The 20,339-nt window shown below is 42.1% G+C and overlaps 1 protein-coding gene across 3 annotated transcripts in view; it reads right to left on the bottom strand.

Annotated features, from left to right (window-relative positions):
* The window catches only part of wasf1 (WASP family member 1), a 71,454-nt gene extending 51,152 nt beyond the window's left edge, over positions 1 to 20,302 (bottom strand). Inside the window, exon 1 of one of the 3 annotated variants that reach the window (XM_037751293.1) lies at positions 19,666 to 20,302. The gene's annotated coding sequence lies outside the window, so the exon portion shown is untranslated. The remainder of the gene's footprint in view (positions 1 to 19,665) is intronic. The other 2 variants (XM_037751287.1, XM_037751292.1) reach the window with 2 other exon arrangements.
* Positions 20,303 to 20,339: the final 37 nt, after the last annotated feature.

The raw sequence follows: 20,339 nt of genomic DNA, 5'->3' as shown, positions 1-20,339 counted from the left end.
TGCGAAGCAAGGCAGTCATTTCGCACTACGCCGCCCTGCCTCTCCTCTTCACACAGCCAGCTCTGATCAAAGTGAGCGCCCTGGCACGCTGGCACCTCAGATGGTACTCAGGTACTCAGATGGCACGGATCCATTGGCTGGCTGGCTTTCTGGCCTGTTACAATGTTGTCCGACAGCTGTAAACAAGTTTCAGAAATAACTTCAGACAGATAGAAAAGAAATACCAACTGCAAAACTGACTACGTTTACAGGCACAAAATATCCCAGTGTTTGCCCTTTTTCCGAAAAAGACAATATTCCTACTAAGCTATTTACATGGCTTTTGAAAATGAATATTCCGTGCATACTCACTAAACTGATGGCGGACTTGTTCGACCGTGGGATAGGGTGGACAGGTGGGTCAAAAAAACACCAAACTTTCGCGTGTTCGTGTCCCGTGTGAAACAAGAAGCCAAAGTTGATTTATTTGTCACGTAACTTCCGTACTCCAGTGTTACTTAAACCCAAACCACGATCTTTTCCTGAACCTAACTAAAACGTTTTGTTGCATAAGCCTAACCAATTCAATCTTTTCCTAAGCCTAACTAAGTAGTCTGTTGCCTAAACTTAACCAAGTCAATCAAGTAGTTTTATTTTGAAAAGACTGGAGTGGAAATTGACACGTGTGTCATATGTTGCTGGACATTCATAGGAAAAAGCATGAAAAATACATTGTTGAAAGTCGTGCTGAGCATCACGAGAGAAAAAAAGGAAAATTAATGTATATTTAAATCATATAGATTCAATTTTGTGATCGTATTTTACAAACTGCCGTGAGACTGTGTTATAAAACCAGAATAATATCAGCATATCCCACATGTCTCCATTTATGCTGTTTACATGACCCCGATCAGATTCAGAATATTATCATATTCAGAATAATAGTGGAATATGAGTGTGCATGTAAACGTAGTCACTGACTGCTGAAAATGCAAAATGACAATCCCTGGCTGTTATCAGCTGGAGATTTCCTTTTGTCTATTATCTCTATTTTATTCAAATTACCAATGTAGTCCCCACATGAAGCCCAATTTATATTGCCATTGCAATATCCTTTATGTGTGGAATTAAACAGCTATAGAAATGTTGGTCTTTGTGCAGCCATAAAACAAACTGTTGTTGTCTTTTTTCTTTTTCTTCCTACAGCTCTTTAGAGAAGATAAGCATCTAAGCTTTCCATTCATCAAACATCTTCTGAGTATGAAAAGAAACCCACGTGACTCAAACACAATGGCCGTCTGTCCACTACACTTTACATTCAGAGCATCAACGATGAAGCGTATACTCGGTGAGTCGCTGGACACAGCCCCACGTTGTATTTCATTACAAAAAGAGCTCAGATTGCTTTAGACGTTCGTTTAGCAAACACGCTTTATCCCACTGTAGTCGTCCACGGCTAAATATTCATGCACGTCTGTGTGCCAACATCAATGAGTGGTGTGTCTGACGAACAAACAGACTCAAAGAAGTTTATCTGCTGAGTGCACAGAAACCCACTGGTATGAATAATGAAAGCCTGCTGCTCAATAATAAATGTCTGCACGCTCGTACTGTGCAGCTGCGCTTGTTTGGCCTGTGAGGTACATTTCATTATAGCAACTCCCTTGCTGTTCATACAGACGTGAAGGACATGCAAACAAACTAGCCGCTGCAGCAACCCCTGTCAGCTTCAACGGCAGAAAACACCATCAGACAAAAAAAAACAATGCATACTCACAAGCCCAAGACACAGGAGTGCTACTCAAGCCGGCCAAGAAGCTTGTTAAGAGGGCAAAACACTTAGATAAAATGGACATGCCTGCCAAATTAAACACCCATCTTGTCCCCTCATCTGGTGGTAAATAGAAATTGGAAGACGATGGACCCAGTCTCTCCAGCTAATTAATACCACATGTGCACTATTTAATATATTTTCTCTCTGCATGCAAATGAAGTGCGAGTTAAAAATCTCAAGAAGACCTTCGCCTTCTGTTGCATCTTTAAAAAAAAGTTTCCAGGCTCTTGCGCAGAGATGGAGGTGGTCCAGAGCTTTGGGGGTAAAAGTACACCAGACGGAGAGAGAGAAAAGAGAGCAGGAGCTTGAGGCACATTAAAAAAAAGCAGCGTGGGTGGTATCGTGGGGGAAAGAGAGGGATCTTCTTCTCTCATCCAGATCAATGTCCACACCAGAGGCTCTGTGTTGCAGGGCAGAGAGGCAGGGTAACAAACAAGAGAGGCTTTCTATTGGGGATTAGGACCTCATTGATACTGCAATTCTTCAATATATTGCAATACAGTAGGTTTTGTGATTCAGTACTGTACAGTGTAATGTGACGTACTGATTCACATTCATCTGACTGCTGTAAATATCCCAGAGGGCAACATGTCAAAAGCAATTACACGTCGAGTGCAAAAGATATGGCGCCCTGCTTTTCCACATGTGAAGTGCCCTTTGAGCACTCACCTTTTTCTTTTTTTTTTGTAATTTCATCACCCCTCTGTCAATCTACCTAGTTCTGGTGCATAATCAGCACACGGTGGATGAATTGTTCTTCTATTAATTTCCTTTGATCTACATCTAAGAAACACGTCATGGTAAGAGAATGAGAGGAAGAGCGGTGTTAAAGTGGGGTGATAATAGCTCGGAGGCAAAGTGTATTTCAGTCCCTCATGCACCACAGCCTCTCGCAAAGAAGACAACGTGTAAACTGTTAAGTCTTGCACTTCAAAAGGTGCTGACCACATCCTAGACACTTTTAACAGTAACTCGCTGCTATCGATTTACTACTTTTTGCCATGTTTAATTTACTCAAAACTTAATAAATGAGGACTATATTAAATTTCGGTAACACTTAATTTTACAGGTCCGCAAATTTCATGGTAATTAGGTGATAATTAGTAAGTAACCTATTTTAAATTTCTTTGGAATTACTTCAAAATTACCCCAATATTTACCTCAAAATTTATCGAAAATTACTTTATTATAAACATTATTTAATAATTATATTCTAAAATATCATATAATCGTTAATATAGGGCCCTTAGGCTTGAGAAACGCTGCTCTTAATCGGAGGTAGAAAACCAAAACTAATAGAAGACACTTCTGATCAGGCACAAATCTCACCATTGTGTGACTTATTGTCTACACAAATGTAACCTGGTAGCTAATGAAATGATTCAGGGAGATTTTAAGAGATTTAAAATCAGTTATTTGCTAATTATTATCTATCTATCAGCAGACATGGAAATAAAGCATATCAATTAACTTTGTATTCTTTTCCTGAAAATGTATTAAATAAATGACCAGCTATTGGGAAATAGCGGAATATAATTATTAAATAATGCTTATAATAAAGTAATTTTTGATCAATTTTGAGATAAATATTGGAGTAATTTGGCAGTAATTCCAAAGAAATTTCAAATAGGTTACTTGCTAATTATTACCTAAATACCATGAAATTTGTGGACCTGTAAAATTAAGTGTCACCTAAATTTCTTTACAATTAAAACAACCAGTCCCTAAAGAGACAAAAACTGCCAATTAAAAGGATCCAGTCTGTCAGGATGAAATTGACCAACTCAATGGTTTAAAAACCGCAACATCGCTTTTTTGGTACAATAATTTGCAAGAGTAGGCATTTTCCCCTAAAGCTGAAATCTTATTTTGAAATCAAACTTTCCATGTTTACATCAGTGGGCAACTCCGGGGTCTGAAAAGTGAAGCCAATGCAGAAGTGCCTTAAACTTGCATTCTCTCTAACAGCCAGCAGGGGGCGACTCCTCTGGTTGCAAAAAGATGTCTGATTGTATAGAAGCCTATGAGAAAATGAGCCTACTTCTCACTTGATTTATTACCTCAGTAAACATTGTAAACATGAGTTTATGGTCTCAATCGCTAGTTTCAAGTCTTCTTCAATACAGCATGATGTTCATTTAGTAAATTATGGTCCCATTTAGAGTCAAATAGACCATAAAGCAGGTTATGCTTTAGGGCGTGGCTACCTTGTGATTGACAGGTCGCTACCACGGCGTTGTCCGGTCTGGAAGTTGTCCGTGTTTTCATCTTAGAACTTTACACAGTGTGTTTTCAGTTCATAAAAGTTAATTATAACCTTTTGGTCGCCTAAAAATGTCTTATTCAGCATTCGGTTGTACTTAGCTGCACCCTCTTGAGTCACTTCTGGTTACAAATAACCAAGATGGCCATGACCAAAAACCAAGAGGGGGACAGCCAAAAACCAAGATGGCGAAGTCGAGGCTTCAAAACCGTAGTCCACAAACCAATGGGTGATGTCACGGTGACTACGTCCACTTCTTATATACAGTCTATGGTTTACATGCTGAAACTATCAAAGCTAAATCTAGATATGATGCACACCGCCCGCACTATGAAACCTCCATAAAACAATGCTGATGGAACAGAGTCAATTACACCCCGACAACTGATTAAACAACCAATTCACAACCATTGAGTGAACTGAGTGGATCTTGGCAGCAGCTGAGAGGTGGATATGTGAGGAACAGAGACAAGAGGGGGAAGCAGGGAGGATTTGTGGGATAAATTGGACCGATCACACAGTGCCCAGGGCAGCTGTGCAAACCTCTCATAGGCTGTCTCTTGAGTTTGTGGGCAATGTCACAGTCTGTGTCGGTGCATAAAGATGATTGTGGGAACAAACTGCTGGCAGACCAGGGCGGCGGTGGTTAGTGAAGGTGCCCTTGCCGTGAGGAGGCCTGAGGCGGTGCCAGTGGGTACGAAGCAGCAGGACGAACTACGAAATCAAGTTCTGGGTTGATCAAGTGTGATTCAACTACACTCTCAGTAACTAGAGCCTTTTCTAATGAGACTAAACATGGCAAGACTAGTTTAATGCGCACACAAGCAAACATGTCATAAGTTGTATTCTAATATCAGGATCCCTTAAAGGGACAGTGTGAAGGATTTGGTGGCATCTAGAGGTGTGGTTGCAGATTGCAACCAACTGAGTACCCCTTCGCTCACTCCTCCCTTTCCAAGACTGGTACTGTGAGCTGTTGAGTGCAAACCCGTGGTAGCGCTGTTCACCTCGCTCAGAGGCCATCCTTCTCATAATAACACTATTTGAGCAGCAACACTTCTTCAGACGGCAGCTGGCGGTGCCACAGTTTTGAACTCTGCGGCTCACATTTCTGCAGTTTCACAAGTGTGTCGGAGAACTATGGTGGCCTTCAAGGTAACGTAAAAACACAAAAGGCTCTCTCTAGAGCCGGCGTTTGGTTTGTCCGTTCTGTGCTACTGTAGAAACTGTAGAAACATGTTGGAGCAACATGGCGGACTCTGTGAAGAGGACACGCTCCCTATTTAGATATGAAGGGCTCATTCTAAGCTAACGAAAACACAACAGTACTTAGTGTCAGGTTATTATACACTAATGAAAACATAGTTATGAATATTTTATTCCATTTCTGATAATATATTTCCCCAAAATGTTACATACTGTTCCTTTAAATTGGGTTGTGACCATGAAATGAACTTACCAAGACATTTTACAGTTGAAAAAACAAACTTTAGTGAACATGGAAATACTATATCATTGTCATTTCTGTACAATTTTTTGTAATTCATCAGCTTTGATATACCAAAATATCTGTGGTAAGCTAATATGAGCTGTTATTATTAATCATTCAGAAGGAAACCAACTAAAATACCATCTAGCTATTCATTAAACAGGTCAAAAAAATGCTATAAGTTACAAAGATGTCACTGTGTTTTTGCCAACACACACACACACTTTGGCACATACGCTGAGAGTGAAGTGGTGCCACAGTGGCAGGCAGCGGTTGGTCACCGTCCTCAGGGCTTTTTTCCATCTATAGAAACAGCATGCTCATTAGGGGTCAAGGGGGTCAGCTGCAGGCATCATGTGACCTGTGTCTCATGACATCTCAGCACCCTCCGCCCCGTGCACCCACACACAGTCCTGACAGCTACGCTTAAAAATGCCACTGCGAGGCGAAATGGTGGGTGAACACTTTCTGCATACAAATGGAAAGAGAGCCGGGGCTGAGGAGGAAAGAACGGATCTCTACGGAGCAGAAGGGGGGGCTAAGGAAGACGAAATGTGGTCTAACAGGCTTGTATTAACAGCACTGTAGAAGATTGACTCAATTAAGGCCTCGACCCTCCACTTACTCTGCCATTATGTTGAAAAATGATAAAGACACCGATTCACAGTGCCCGCAAGGCAGAGCGAGATGAGATTTTTCAAGATTGAGGCAGACTGTTACTTAAGGCGTCTGCATGATTCAATTCACTCTATTGAGAAGGGGAGTACCGTGTATGTGAGGCCAGAGGATCACAATCGAGACACAATACGCTCCTCCATCCACACGGCTGACACACACAGATTTGATCATTAGATCAAGCCCGATGCGGTGTCTCGTCTCTAGTGATAGGCGATATGGGTGACAATGGGACGGAGAGGATGGAGACAAAAGCACCTCTCTGTCCCCTTTTCTCCCTCTTGCGTCGGGCTGTCAGCAGCCATTGTAAGGCTCTCTGCTCGTCTCTTGAAAAGGAAGCAACTCCGATTCTTCCTGCAGGTACAAAGCCTCTCGCTCCCCTTTTCTCTCCCCTTGGTTGCCTCTATTTTTTCGCCTTATCAGTGGACATATTTCAAGCCTACTCTTCAGTATGAAGTGAGGCTGGCGTGTGTGTGTGTGTGTGTGTGTGAGAGAGATAGATTCCACAGCAACCGTTATCACTGCTCCCACACGATTCCTTGTTATCTTTCCCGGTCAGTCAGACTTTGGCTTGTCTGTCGTCCCCTTCATCACTGCACCCCCTGAGAGTGTATGTATGTGTGTGTGTGTGTGTGTGTGAGGATATCTGAGTCATCATGCCCTTGTCAGTCATAGTCACCGTTGCATCGCTCCGCTCCCGAGAGCTCTCACAGTCCTGCTGCAATTAGATAAACACCTACTCAGCTTGCTCATAGTCCACCTCTTCCTGTAGCCCTTCATCTCACAAGTACTGAAGTAGCTCCAGATACTGATCAGATATAGATATTAAACAAGTTTTGCCTTTGCATGATTCAGAGCTCAAAATCTCTTAACTACTTTGGCCCACTTTTCACAAGAAGTTCTTCAAACTCCAGGAAACTTTTGAGTCATTTTTTTGACCCCGATCGAGGGCTGGAAAAACATGCGCGATCCTGTTTTCTATAACTCTTCAGTAAGCACAGTTTGGGGGATTTGCATGTAATGAGATGTCCAGACACTTTGCAGCTTGGTTACCCATAGCCATTGTTTCAATTGCATTTCAATGACCTGGATTCCATGTGTGGTAGGTCATTCATTAAACCAGTCAAAGGTTTAATAAATTATACATTCTCCTTGTTTTTTTAGTATGATTTAAGAGCCTCAGTTTCTTTTTTCATTATTTGGGCATTTTGGATAAAGAGGCAGATAGGAAACAAAGAGAGAGAGAGGTATGACATGCAACACAGGTCCCCAGCTGGAGTCAAACTGGAGACTACAGCTGCATCGACTGATCGATCTGCTGATTGACAGAAATATAATTGCGTATTTTGATTATCGATTAATCCTTAAAGTAGTTTTTCATGCAAAAATGGCAAAAATGCTGTTTTCAGCCACTCAAATATGGATATTTCATGCTTCTATCTTTGGGTTTTGGACTGACAAAACAAGACATTTAAAGACATCACCTTGGACTTTGAGGAACTGGGATGGACATTTTTCACTATTTTCTAACGATTAATTGATTAATCTAGAAAATAATCAGCAGATTAATCAATAATGAAAATAATCTTTAGTGGCAGCCCTACTGGAGACATTGCAGTTATGTGGTATATGACTTATTCTGCTATCAGGACGCCCCGAGAGCCTCAATTTCACTTCACATCCAAGCAAAACTTTGTTAGCAGCATCGTGATAAACTCGAAGCTGTGAGGTTTACAAAAGCAAAATACAAGAAGGAAACAGCTCAACAAGTAAGTGTGTAACTGTTGTACACAGCAATGAGGCCAGTTACTCATTCAGAATAAAGATGGTAATTCAATGGCAATATGTAAACAGATCTTTAGTGTGTCCTACAATGAAAAGGCATGACTTGCTGAACGAAACCAGCGAAGATTTTCCTCTCTATTCTTGATCCGTGCTGCATTTGGAAAATGTAATATGAAGCTTGAGGCAACATCTGGCCTGGTGAACAACTGGCCCTATCCTTCTGCTTCCTCTATTCCGCTGTAACGTTACCTTTACTTGAACTCACTGTAGATCCGCATTTAAATATCTGGTCGAGCCCCAGACACTGCTGATTGCCAAACTAAGACATTATGTTGACCACAAAACTGGCACTCATCATTAGCCTCGTTGGAAGTAGTCCGCACTTACTGTGCAGCTCCAGCTTATGTAAAGTAGGACATAGGTAGGAGAGGGATATCATATATAGACACAGAAGAAACAGACAGAGGGAGAGGGGAGAGAGATAGATAGTAAAGAATATGCAGCAGCAGAGGCAGAAGTCCCAGCGGTGAGGCCAGGCCTGTCTGTCAGCATCTATCTGTCCTCCTGAGGCTAAGCCACACAAACCAGGCTCTCGCCTCAAGTCGGCACTAACATTTATATAACCACACACAACAATGAAATGACCTTTGACTTTATCCCACACCCCTGGATGGACCTACGCGGGCTGCTGCTTTACTGGTTTAGCTGGAGGAGGATGGTTTTCCTCCATGCGCCTTACGCCAAACTCGTTTAACTCCCAACACTGATCTGGCATTTATCCAGCTAGGGCTGATTAAGAGACACATATACACATACAAAAAACACACGTTTGCAAGAAAGAGTAGTTTAGTACCCTTAATGATATCCTGCTTTAAAGCTGTTTCTCACCAGTGTGATGCGAAAATGCGGTGCGGGAATACACATGCAGATTTTCCGCATTCCCGCACCGCATTTTGACATCTACAGTATGCACAACGGTGGGAATTATCCAAGTTGCCGTGTTTTCGCAAGGAGTTTCCTCCTTGTCCACTCCACACAACAAAACCTATCCAGAGAACGTCTAAGGGGCTAACGTTAACTACACAATACATAAACTAATCGGACCCCAAATGTGAGTTTGAGAGAAATGTTAGCTGTTCCGTGACACATTAGCAAGTGCACATCAGCCACATTACCATCTTCATCTTATCCCAGCTGCTGGGTGATCTCAAGCCATGTATTGTCCTTTTGAACATTACTGAGTGTTGAGAAGGGGGTGGCCCATTATTTCTGAAATGCCAATCTTCCGAAAAATGTCCCACTGGACAGAAAAAAGGCCATTTATCCATCTGTCCGTTACCCCGAAAACAAGCACTCATTGTTCCAAGGACCCAAAAATACACAATCTCCGTGCAACAAACAGAAGCACATGGCTACATATCTTAAACTATAGTCTACAGTTTGCAAAGAGAGAGTATTAGGATCAATCAAAACTGTTTCACCTAATTTAAAGATCAGACATACTCCTGTCTCATCATCCTCCGTCCCCACACGCCCTTTTTTTCCTCTTGGTATCTTGGGTTGCTGAAGGACCCAAACAAGCCCTGAATACCATTACCTGCCTCATTATCACTGCAGCCCATCTGCTGCTGTTTACGGGACTCTTGCTGCACTACTTTCACAGCTCACCGTGGTATGTGTGCATTGTGTGTTTTGTACACACACTGTGTTGCCTCTAAATAATTAATCATCAGTAAATGTTGATTTCTAAAAGAAATATACACCTGTCATATTAATGGGGCATTTTTGGGGTGTAAATTCTGGTTTCTAACAAAAACAATATCACACGATAAGTGGCTTTTCATTTGCGATCCTTGAGGAGGACACTGCATCTGAAGCACATGGTGCTGAGCCTCGTTTCACATTCTATTTCAGAGTCTGTCCCTAGAGATGTCTGTATTATTCATCAAACAGGTGCACACCCGTCATCTGAGGTGCACCCTGCGTGTAGTCAGTGAAGTGCACCTCTCTCCTTATGCACTGATGGAGGGACTGTGCAAATAACAGGTGAAAGTAAGTGTGGTTCTGCTGCATTTACCAAGGATCAAGGACTAGAGTTATGTAGCAGAAAACATAAAGCAGAGCAATCATAGTTCCCAAGGTCCTCAAGTAGCATCTATAGCCCCGTTTCCACCAAGAAGTCCCTGGTAACTTTAGTCCCGGGACTACTTTTCAAGGAACTAAAAGATTCCTTCAGCCCATAGCGGTCTAAAGGTCTGCGAAGATTAGGCAAGGTAGTACGCTGACGTGTGAAAAAGCAACTAGACATGGGACGAGGGCTGCTGGTGGTCACAGCGGTAAACACTCTGCTGCAGCTCAGTAAAAAACACATTGAAAAAAAAATAAACCTAAGGTTTTGTCTCACTGCGACGACATTTTCTGCCGCATTACTGATGCACGTTAGATGTAATGAATGAAATGCAGCGGAGGAAAATGAAACTAAGAGTCTGTCTCCACAGTAAATCATCTGTTGAGTGTTTGAAGGTTATTTATTTGTGCTTTAGAGCGTAACCGCCGTGAAGTAATCAGAAAATAACTTTTTCTCCCCTCTCATTCACAGCATCGTGTGTCTCTTCTACCGCTCTCTCTATCAGCTCGCTCGCGTGATCTCTCTCTCTTTCTCTCTGTAGCGTAAATTTACTTTTAATATTATCAAACAAAGAGAAATGCTCTCCCCTCGTCCTAAATCAATACTACAGTACATCCTTGTTTTATGAATGAAGCAGCACACGAGTTGAAGCAGCGGAGCTTTGTGTGTTTCACCAATCAGCGACGATCATCCTTGAAAACCCCACTCTGAAAGTTCCGGTACTGTCAGAAAATACTAACGCCCAATCAAAGCCCTATCTGGGGGGTAAAATGTCCCCGGAACTTAATTCAGACCCTGGTCCCTGCTGTTGAAGCGCAATGAGTTCCTAAAAAGGTTCCTAGTTCTGGTGGAAAGATCCTGCAGTGGAAAAGGGGCTATATGTTATTACATTTTTGAGGAGGTGTATTCAGATCCAGCTTTAAATTGTAAATTTGCACATGATCAAAATACGGCAAAGATGTCTTCTAGTGCTACATTTGTTTCATAGCATTGCTGCTGCTATGCTATGAAAATGACATAGAAAGACTGAGCGAGTACTGAAGCGATACAGATAGACAGCAATGGAACTGTCAGAGTATCGAATTTTTAGTGTTTCACCCCAATCTACCATACAAACGGACATAATTATGACATGATAATTCGAAAAACATTTCAGCTAAAAGCACCTACTCGATTAATTGTCAGCATCACATGCTCTCTGCCACAACACTGAGCTTTGAGTGGTGTTGTCTCTGTGGCCCAAGCTAGCTCAGCGCTGGGCTATAGTTGATAGCCAGCAGTGCCGCGGTTCATAAAAAAAGGTGGAGTGGTGAGTGGCTGTGTCAAGAATACGACAGTTCACAGTTACAGCTCGCTGGCTTCGCTACACAGTCAACAGCACAGTGCTAAAATAGATGCAGAGGGATGCACATGTGAGCTCATGCATACACACATGAGCACCGACACACACTGATGCACCGTCAGATCGAGGACAAAGAGACGATACATATGGGCACTGTCAGAGTAAAGGAAGATGACCGTTATCTAAAGACTGATCTCAGCATCAACGTACGTGAGTGCAGAAGATCTAATAATATAATATGATATAATAGGAGCGCTCCAAGCTGTGGGCATGTGCCTATAAATGAAAGACAGTTATGTAAGGGACTGCTGCTGTGTCTGAGACTATTTCCCATAGCTTGATGTGAGAGCTTTGATTTCATCACCATATCATTGAAATGTTAACATGGTTTAAGATAGGAAGGCCTGAGAGCAGATAAGCACAAACAACTACAACCACCCCCATGTCTTTACATTTCCTCTGGCACACCACTGAATGGAGGAGGAAGACTACATTATGTAATCTTTCACTGAACCACAACCTCCCTCTATACCGACTGTCTATCTTTAGCTTCTTTCACCAGTAAGAATTGCCTGACCTCTATCTGACCTCTGCTCTGCAGCAATGATTTGTCCTGGTGAACCGCCCGCATTGCTGTATGATAAGCATTGAGAACACAGATGAGGCGATTGCTGAGTAAGATTGTTTTTTTTCATGCTGGGGATTTAAGTGAATTTGGCATTTCCTGCTAACCATCAAAAGACAAAAAGGAAGGCACGCTTCCTTCTATTTCCGCTCTTCTGAAATGGAAGAGTAGTGTACCCCTGCTGGGCTTTTATCCAGCACAAATCAGACGAAAAATCCAAAGTGGAGCCGGATCCTCGCTGTGAGCTGTAAATGAACAGTCAAATATTGGCTCCTAATTGAAGGCAGCAGTTGTCTGTGTGCACAGGCGCCCCTGCTGCGAAACTGTGGACAAACACACCGGGACGCTAAGAGGCTACTTCCCCTTTAGCTCTCTTTTCTCTTTTCTCAGCACTTTCCTCTGTTCCCTTTATAAGCTGCGGCCTTGGTCTTTTTTTAAAGACTATTTTTATAACATTTCTTGGTTTTTTAGACCGTCTAGGGTGGACAAACATGACTAGGAAGATAGGAGCAGGGGTGTTAACTACCACAACAGTCCTGAGCTAGATGAACCAAAATAAACTGAGTGGCACGAATCGATTATGTGCCTGAAACAAAACCCTATTGCATCTTTTATTTTCTACCTCGTTCTTGTCTCTAATCCTTCACTGTCGTCCCCTCTCTGCCTCTTCCTCGCAGTTCCTTATACTCCTACGAGTGCAGCGAGAGGAACTGAGAAGAAAAACGAGTGCTTATGAAAATCCTAATGAAAATGCAGCGTGTCTGTAATTGAATACGGACGTCTCGGTCCTGACACGAAGGATTCAAGCTGCGGACTGGATAAACGTGCCTCGCCTCCCGTTTCCTCCAGCCTCCATCAATCATCACACATCGCCACGGCGACCAGTGCATCGGCTGTTCCGGCTCAGTAAGTACCCATCAGTGAAAGAGAAGGGAAGGGGGGACTGAACAGAGGAGGACAGAAATCAAGGGAGAGGAAAAGAGAGCCTGGATATTTAAAGAGGGGGAGTGACAGGAAAAGGGAGAAATATACTGTATGTTGTTTAGCCCATCATGGTGGAGTTCACTGTTTTGCTTAACTTTGCATATTCAAATTTAATCAAATACACACATGCTCCGAGCGCAGCTGCAGAGATCATTTTGATGTCAGTTGGCAGCATTTAGAGCTAGATTATGCACAGGACAATGTGACCTAAACGGGCAGGGTCATTACATTGTTTTGCTAATATAAACAGTAAGAATACCCTAACCGTTGACATTGTATACACTATGGGTGTGAAAACAATCGATTCACCTATGTATTGCAATTTTTTAATGCCAAAGGAGGGGATGCCAATGGAAGTTACTGCTTTAATTGTTGTAGTCTGAGTAACGTGACGTCATATCTGTTCCGTATCCGTCAACCAAAACAAACCGCAGCCAGCCAGTACAAAACAGCGGAGGGTCCGCGTGGATATGACTTGAACCCTCACATATTAAATCCAACTTGGTAAATAACACATACAGTAAAGTATGGAAACACTTTGGGTTTCACACATTACCAGGAAAAGCAGAGCAAGACATCATGGCTAAAGCAGCATGCTAACTCTGTTATGGGCAGGAAAAATTATCATATTGTAACCTGCAATCAAGCCAACCGCCGTCATATCGACTGACGCCACAACTGTAGAACACCCATATACTTACATTTATGTTAAATACAGTAAAACGGAGCTGACCATGGATGTATAAAGAGAATGGAGCTAACGGTAAGAGCTAGCGACGGACTTGGCAAAGTTAGAGAAAGTATACACGTGTGACTACGTCCGGTTTTCAAAATAAGGTGTTAACAAAGGGAACTGTATATACAAAATACATACATGGAAATTTGATTGTATTATATTCACCAGAAGTACAAAACATTACATGTCCCTTATAAATTAAAAAGAAAATACCACTAATTTGTGAGGGGAATGTCTTTATTCTTTGATTTTTGGGTTGCTGGAAAAATCGAATTAATAGCGCCTGACAATGATTGATATATTTGACTTCAGGACATCTCTAACTACATGCATCAATCAAATCAAGTATTCATTTACTCTAATTTTTCAAATTAAAAGTCCCTAGAGGTGTATGATTCAACGTTTCCCCATGGTCTAGTGTTAAAAAAAAGTAAACAAAAATCGCAATAAATCATAATATCGAATCGAAATACTTGTAAAATCGCAATACATAATGAATCTGCACCCAAGTATCATGATAGTATCGAATCGGGAGATAGGTGTATCATCCCAGCCCTAGTATACACACACACACACACACACACACACACAGAGTGTCAGAGCTCGGGCCAACAGCTATTGAGGGGAGCCCTGTATCCAATTCACTCCTGGAGCAGACCGAGGCTCCATTGTGCTGAGAAAAGGTATCAGACTACGTTTACCATCCAAACATACACATGACACCTGGGGAGTGGCCTCCACAGCCCATAGTTTATCCCATTGTGAAGCTCATTTTGGCTTTCAGCTGACAGAATAAGCTGGGTCAGCTACAGGACACCACGGTGCTCCGTTTCCCAAATACCTGCCTATTAATGACTGATGAGCTGTGAGGCCTTCTGGATTATTCAGTTTGCAGGAAACAGCCATGAGGAAAGAGTTAACAATAGTATTTTAAGCCAATATACAGCCCTTTTTCCCTTCTTATTTTTTGTTTTTTATCTGCTCTGAACCACATTTAGACTGTCATGACACTAAACTTCTCAGCCTAAATAAATACATTTCTTTTTAAAGCTGATACCCTTTCTATTCGCCAAGCTGCAACTGGCACAAAATACCCGCTATAGGCTGAACATTATACAAGCAAGATTAATCCTTTCTAAAAAGTCATCAGAGCCTAAAGTGATGTGCTGAGTGACAGAACGCGTGTGCATGTATTCAAAACACAGCAGCTGTGGTCGAAGTAGTTGGCAGCAGAGGTGTTGCATCACAGTGAGTAAGGACCTGCTGTATAGATATGGAGGCAAGCAGACTGAGAAAATACAAAGCAAGTGACAAGAGGAAAAGAAGAAAATAGCCGCTGGCGGTGCTTTCAACTTGAGACAGAGAGAGAGAGAGAGAGAGAGAGAGAGAGAGCGGGCAGAGGGAGGACAAAACTGATAGAAGAGGGCAGATATAGATGAAGCTCGGTTCCCACATTTGAGTAAGGGGCGGCTCTGAGCTCAGACGGGGCTTTTGTGTTTTTGCCCTGTTGGCAGAGACGCGGTCAGACAGGTCTGTTTCAGAGATATCCTGTCAGCTCACTGAGAGACACTGTCAACGCCCTCCCTTCCCCCTGGGTGACAGTGAGAGAATGAACCAGAGAGAGAGAGACGAGGAAAAAGATTAGACAGGTAAAAGGTGACTGGGCACTACGAGGAGAGGGAGAAGAAGTAAAAAAGTCGTAGAGATATAAACGCAACACTGTTCTGTGTGATAGTGTAAGGATATACAGAGGGCAAAGTTCATTATGGTGCTCTGTGAGCATCACAGAAAAATAAATGGTCCTCAAAAAATTTTTTGGATGGGCAAACATATTAGCTTTTCAATGCAACTCTTTATATAAAATGAAATGGACCAATAGAAAAACTAACTTTACCATATTTCTAATGGATATTAACCTCTATTACAATTAGCTAAAAAAATAGAAAGGCAACAAAAACCCACACAATATTTGAAACATATAAAATTATCAGCTAATGCTACTTATTTATTAATCTGTGCCCCTTGATTTATTTATTTACTTGTTCATCCTCCTCTGTTTTTTATTTGTATTGAGTGTAAAAAGCTTCTTGCACAATCCCCGAATGTTTCTTTATATTGTATTTTTTTAAGTCATCAATAAATTCCTTGGCATTTTGAAAAAAAAAAAAAGTTTAAAGTCTTGAATTTCATTTAATGGATTTCATTTTTACCCCTGATATCATTAACTTTGATACATTTTTGTGTGCAGACATATTGCTCTACTTTTGCTCCAGAGTAAGATAAAAAACAAAAACCTGCTGTAACACAGAACATTAAGTTTTGTGATAAGGTTAGGCACACCATGACAACTCCTATCCCTGGAGTCGTAGAAAAGAGCAGTGCAAGAAAGAGAAAAAAGACATTGTAAACTGTGTCTGAGAGAGCATAACATCCCAACCGTGGATGGACAGATACATGGACAAAGCAGGGACGGAGGTGTTGGAGGAAGGCAGTGGCAGTAAAGACACAAGGAGCACCAGTCAGACGGGCTAACTGAGCCCTGGTGTCCCTCTGTCAGGCCAGTTCAGACCAGGGGACAGAGGCAGTATTATATAGAGCTGTGGGCAGGGCCAAGAGGAGGAACAATAGCTGCTGTGTGCCGGAGCCTCTGGAGCATCCTAACAGCTGGGAGATAGGAGGGCTGACTGTGACTCCACTAAATGGCACGTAAAGGGGCATTGCACCCACACACATACATATTCCCTCTGTGCCTTTCCCAGAATCCTCTGCCCACTTTCTTCCCACCTCCTCGTACTAGGCAGCCATCACTCATTTTACTCTCATCTCTTTTCCTTTCTCTCTCTCTCTCTCTCTCTCTCTCTCTACACGCTCTTTCATTATGTTATTCTGTGTGTCCTCCAATCACCCCTCTCCACCTCTGTGGAGAAAGACAAAAGCGAGCTACAGAAAGAGACATATTCTTCTTGGTAGCATGAGAGAGCCAGAGACTGGCAGAGGATCAGAGCAATGTCAACAAATAAGAGAGGTCCAAAAGCCTCCGCAGGACGCCTGCCAAAGCTCTTTCTATCACGAGGGCCTCTGAAACACAGAGAAAAACACAAAAACTGTGCAGGAATGTCATCCCTCGCAGCAAAGAGTTCACAAACAGCATCAGATATGCAATATGTTCCGCTCTATTTTGGGAACACACCTGTAGGTAGGGCCATTTGTTTGGTACACCTAGCGCTATTTAGATTCACGTATCAGAGGGCAGGTTATGTGGATTCAACTTTCCTACTTTTCACCTGTGTTTAATGTTTTCCTGCAAGCTTAAAAATACTATAACAAACCCCAGGAGGTAGCCCACTGGGGAAGAACTTGCCAAAACAGTAGCAGTGATTTGAGGCACAGTAGGCGTCCTTCAGCATACATCCACTCAGTGAGTTTGATCACTGGTTGTGTAAATCATCATTTTAGACACTAGATTATATCTTGAAGGCAATTTTCAATTCATTCAATATGGTGATTGTTTTATGCTCATATATATGCTTCCTCTGAGCTGTTGTGAAACTCAGCCTATAGCTTCCACTCAGTCATGTCATAGTTTGGATGCCACTGTTGCAGACTGATAAATTGAACAGCTGCAAGGGCTCGCAGACTATTTTGTCCGTGGAGTCAGAGCTGCTTTCACATACAATAACCTATATATATATTGTTTTTAAAGTGTGCACACAGATTCTGTATCTTGACTTGAATTAAGAATCTATTGTGACTTCTAATCAAACCGAAGAATATCTTCTCTGTGCATTTTATTGGATCATGGTCCAGACAGCGTGGGCGTGTAGAGCCGTGTGGCTAAATTTAGTTTTGAGAATCAGCTGTTTGTTGATATTGACATGGTGTCTGCTGTCTAGACTTAAAGAATTTCTTCTCGAGAGACAATAAAGATCTGATATGCTGGGGAAAGTAATTCTTTAACCTCATTATAAAGTAATCGAATAAGTAAAATCCTTCAGCTCGTACACATAACACACAGTCACTATACTGCATCTACACTACAGTAGAGTGACCAGATCCCAACAAAACAAATGTGGGACAAAGAGTATGTTTGTGTGGGACAATGTGGGACACGTTACCAATAATGAGAGGTAGTCTACAATTTTGATATAATGTCTATCTAACTTTAAAAAATAAACATTTCTATTCTGCCCCTTACCTCATAAACTCTCTCTGCTTTGCCCGAATGCATCCTTAGATCGGCACATCTCTTTTTGAGTTTCTTGTGAGACTCATATGAACTGTGTCGCTTGGCAAATTTCACAAAAAACTGTGAGAATCGCCTTCCACCGGCTTCACCCACCCACTTATAAGTAGTTTCCCAGTTTTTGTTGTAGCTACATTTCTTTTTCTTTGTGGTAGTTTACAGCATATTCCACCTAAATCTGCATAGCTTGTGTGAATTTTCCCCTTTGGACATATAGCGTAGCAAAGACGGTGGCAAGTTAACCTGCACTTGACCCACAGTGGACTTTTGAAAACTGGAGCCAATGAAAATGTGGGACATCGTCTCTCTCAATATGTGGGACAAGGGATAAAAATGCTGTGCTCATAAAGTGGGACATCTTGTCACCCTACACCCCACTTAGCACCTGCTTTGTATCTCTTGTGTATTATCATTACATTTGAATGCAATTTTAATACATCAGAGGTTACAAACTGGCTCCACTAATCTGCTGTCAAAAGCAGCGGGCACAGCAGCGCACATAGACTTTTATCAATGGCTCTGCAGCTGATGTTTCATTCATCACCAGCAACCACATAGATCTAAACACACATTTCCACTACGGGCTGCTCTACTTTATTTTTTGAGGGGCAAAGCCATAAAATATGCTGCCCTAGCTGCTTCACCGTAGTGTTTTCCTGCAGCATGCATCCTCTCTCCTTGGTTGGGTTTTTTAAATGGACAGGCTGCAAAAAAAGATCAGTTCAATGTAAAGCCCTATATACCATAACAGCACCACAGGAGCTGCATGGCATCATGCAATGCAGCGAATATCTCCAGATGTGGAAGCTGATCATAAATATTCCTCATGCCCACTTTTTCTTGCTGCACTTGGAAGTAGTGTAGGAAGGTTTCGAATTTCACAAAGCATGATTTTCACTGGGCTGAAGGCTACCATCCCCCATGACTGCAAACCAAGCTGGCTGGAATAGACCCCAGCCCCTATCCCTCTCTCTCTCTACCTCTCTCTCTCTCTCTCTCTCTCGGAGGCAAGTCAATGTGGGGAAATTAAATCACGTCCAGCGGTTCAACCTAATCACACTGTATACCAACCTGAAACTCCACAACCCAATGACGAATAAGAAAAAAAAACATAAAAGATGAGATATGTGGCATGTTTTAGATAATTTGCATGTAAATATTTGCTCTATACCGGTTTTTCTCACCAACATGATATTCCTATAGGTCTGGATATGTCAAGACTGCTGCTGCTGCTGCTGCTGTTGCAGATGTGGAGCTCCTGCAGATGTGGAGCTCTCACCCTTCAAGCAGTCCCGTTATACAAATGTGTTGTTTATGTATTAATTATTCAAATTGGTACTTTTAAGGTTTTTGGAGCACTTTGGAGTCCTATAACCTTGTCAACACTATACCTGTGCGTAATGTGCGTAATGGGTTATGGCGAGACAGTGTTGAATTACCAAGACCGTTATTATAGTGCAGCAGCTAAGTCTACTGTTACAACATGGTGACTAAAAAAAGCCACTTTGTTGCTGCTGTGCTGTGCTGTCATATTTTCAAGTTAACAAATTATATTCCAGTACACAATGTTCAAATAATTTACCTGATACGTGCGTTAAAAATCCCCTCTTATTTGCTTCCCATCCTCACTGAGCAGCAGCAGAGCATGATGCCACCGTGTCCAAGAATTTAAATCCCCTGGTCGTCGGATCCATGATTGTATGTATACTGTCTGTCTGTCTCTGCTATCAAATGTACTCCTGGTGGAAGAAGAGGAGGCGGCTGCAGGAGGAGAAGAAGAAGAATCCAGGCGCTTTTTTTTCCAAAGGGAATCTCGGGGTAGATATTTGTGGAAATGGCATCAAACCTGGTTATATGCAAGCGAACCACAGGTTTTGTAGCGACAGAAATATCCTTCAGTTTAACCCACACGCGATAAAATGTGTTCTCTCCATAGTAGGGAGGGCGAAAGGAGGTTTATTCTAAGGAGAATGTCCCCCGTTATAACCGGCAATAATGGTACTTACCACTCTATTGTTGGGGCTGCTGGGCTCGTGGGAGGCTCGCGGATAACGTGCGCGCTCGCTTGCATTGGCTAGTTATCTGTCCAATCCATTTCAGAGATTTGATTGATTGGATTATCCCAATTAACCCTCACTGTACATATAAAGCATATCATTATTACACAGTTCATTGATCTCCTGCGCAGTGATATGATGATCATATATTGACAACATTAAAAAAAATACATTACAAAGGTCAAAGATAATACTGACC

Source organism: Sebastes umbrosus, chromosome 18, assembly GCF_015220745.1.
Source record: "Sebastes umbrosus isolate fSebUmb1 chromosome 18, fSebUmb1.pri, whole genome shotgun sequence".
Taxonomy (NCBI): Eukaryota; Metazoa; Chordata; class Actinopteri; order Perciformes; family Sebastidae; genus Sebastes; species Sebastes umbrosus.
The sequence above is the reverse complement of the archived record's forward strand: the minus strand, read 5'-3'. Positions and strand labels throughout refer to the sequence as shown.